This window comes from Lolium rigidum, chromosome 5, assembly GCF_022539505.1.
Source record: "Lolium rigidum isolate FL_2022 chromosome 5, APGP_CSIRO_Lrig_0.1, whole genome shotgun sequence".
In the NCBI taxonomy this organism is placed as follows: Eukaryota; Viridiplantae; Streptophyta; class Magnoliopsida; order Poales; family Poaceae; genus Lolium; species Lolium rigidum.
In genome coordinates this window covers 114,380,438-114,383,352 of record NC_061512.1, presented here as the reverse complement: position 1 = coordinate 114,383,352, position 2,915 = coordinate 114,380,438, and positions in this window count along the sequence as shown.

Below are 2,915 nucleotides of genomic sequence, written 5' to 3'. Positions count from 1 at the left end.
ATGCGAAGAAGCTCAATGACTTGGGGATGATGATCCCTAACCAGTTGGGTATTCATCGTGTCCTTCAATCACTGCCACCAAGTTACAAGAACTTCGTGATGAACTACAACATGCAGAACATGAATAAAGATTTACCTGAAATCTTTTCCATGCTGAAATCTGCTGAAGTAGAGATTAAGAAGGAGAACCAAGTGTTGATGGTCAACAAGACCACCAGTTTCAAAAAGCAAGGCAAGCCTAACAAGGGTAACTTCAAGAAGGGCGGCAAGAAAGTTGCACCGCATCCTGAGAAGCCTAAGGCTGGTCCTAAACCTGAGACTGTGTGCTATTACTGCCAGGGGAAGGGGCACTGGAAGCGCAATTGCCCCAAATACTTGGCCGATCTGAAGAGCGGCCACGTCAAAAAGAAAGGTATATTTGATATACATGTTATTGATGTCTATCTTACTGGTTCTCGTAGTAGTGCCTGGGTATTTGATACTGGGTTCGGTTGCTCACATTTGTAACTCGAAACAGAGAACTGCGGAATAGACGAAGCCTGGCAAGAGACGAGGTGACGATGCGCGTTGGAAATGGATCCAAAGTCGATGTGATCGCTGTCGGCACGCTCCCTCTACATCTACCTTCGGGATTAGTTTTAAACCTTAATAATTGTTATTTGGTACTGCGTTGAGCATGAACATTATATCTGGATCTTGTTTAATGCAAGACGGTTATTCGTTTAAGTCTGAGAATAATGGTTGTTCGATTTATATGAGTAATGTCTTTTATGGCCATGCACCTGAGATGAATGGTTTATTCTTGTTAAATCTCGATAGTAGTGATACACATGTTCATAACATTAATGCTAAGCGAATGAAAATGAATGATAATTCTACTTATATGTGGCACTGTCGTCTTGGTCATATTGGAGTGAAGCGCATGAAGAAACTCCATTCCGATGGACTTCTTGAGTCACTTGACTTTGAGTCACTTGACAGATGCGAAGCATGTCTAATGGGAAAAATGACTAAGACTCCATTTTCTGGTACAATGGAGCGAGCTATAGACTTGTTGGAAATCATACATACCGATGTGTGCGGACCAATGAGTGTAGCATCGCGTGGTGGTTATCGTTATGTTCTAACCTTCACGGATGATCTGAGTAGATATGGATATATTTACTTTATGAAACATAAGTCCGAGACTTTTGAGAAGTTCAAGGAATTCCAAAGTGAAGTAGAAAATTAATGTAACAAGAAGATTAAGTTTCTGCGTTCTGATCGCGGAGGCGAATATCTGAGTTATGAGTTTGGCATGCATTTAAAGAAATGCGGAATACTTTCACAGTTGACACCGCCGGGAACACCACAGCGTAATGGTGTGTCCGAACGTCGTAATCGAACTCTGTTAGATATGGTTCGGTCTATGATGTCTCTTACCGATTTGCCGTTATCGTTTTGGGGTTATGCATTAGAGACAGCCGCATTCACTTTAAATAGGGCACCATCTAAATCCGTTGAAACGACACCGTATGAACTATGGTTTGGAAAGAAACCTAAGTTGTCGTTCCTTAAGGTTTGGGGTTGCGAAGCTTATGTAAAGAAGTTACGACTGACAAGCTAGAACCCAAAGCGGAGAAATGCGTCTTCATAGGATACCCTAAAGAAACAATTGGGTACACTTTCTATCACGGATCCGAAGGCAAAATCTTTGTTGCCAAGAACGGATCCTTTCTTGAGAAGGAGTTTCTCACTAAAGAAGTGACTGGAAGGAAAGTAGAACTCGACGAGGTTAATGAACCTTCTCTCATAGATCAGAGTAGCGCAGTGCCGGAACAAATTCCTGCACAGCCTGCACCGATAGGAGAGGAAGCGAATGATGATGATCATGAAACTTCGAACGAGGAAGCTGTGAACCTCGCAGATCGACGAGGAACGTACCACTCCTGATTGGTATGATCCCTGTCTGAATGTCATGATTGTGGACAACAATGATGAGGACCCTGCGACGTATGAAGAAGCAATGATGAGCCCAGATTCCAACAAATGGCAAGAAGCCATGAAATCCGAAATGGGATCCATGTATGATAACAAAGTATGGACTTTGGTAGACTTACCTGATAGCCGCAAGGCTGTCGAGAATAAATGGATCTTTAAGAGAAAAACAGATGTTGATGGTAATATTACTGTCTATAAAGCTCGACTTGTCGCAAAGGGTTTCCGACAAATTCAAGGAGTTGACTACGATGAGACTTTCTCACCTGTAGCGAAGCTAAAGTCTGTGAGGATTTTGTTAGCAATAGCTGCATTTTTCGATTATGAAATCTGGCAGATGGATGTCAAAACGGCGTTCCTTAATGGTGATATTGAGGAAGAGTTGTATATGGTACAACCCAAAGGTTTTGTCGATCCTGAAAATGCTGACAAGGTATGCAAACTTCAGCGTTCCATTTATGGACTGAAGCAAGCATCCCGGAGTTGGAACCTACGCTTTGATAGAGTGATCAAAGACTTCGGTTTTATACGGACTCATGGTGAGGCCTGTATTTACAAGAAAGTGAGTGGGAGCTCCGTAGCGTTCCTGATATTATATGTAGATGACATATTATTAATTGGGAATGATATAGAACTATTAAGCGAGTGTTAAAGGTTATTTGAATAAATGTTTTTCAATGAAAGACCTTGGTGAAGCGAGCATACATTTTAGGCATCAAGATTTATAGAGATAGATCAAGACGCCTAATAGGCCTTTCACGAGTACATACTTGGACAAGATTCTAAAGAAGTTTAGAATGGATGAAAGCAAGAAAGGGTTCTTGCCTATGTTGCCGGGTAAGGTCTTGAGTAAGACTCAAGGTCCAGCTACGACGAGAAGAAAGAGAGAGGATGAGCAAGATCCCCTATGCTTCGGCGAGTAGGCTCTCTCATGTATGC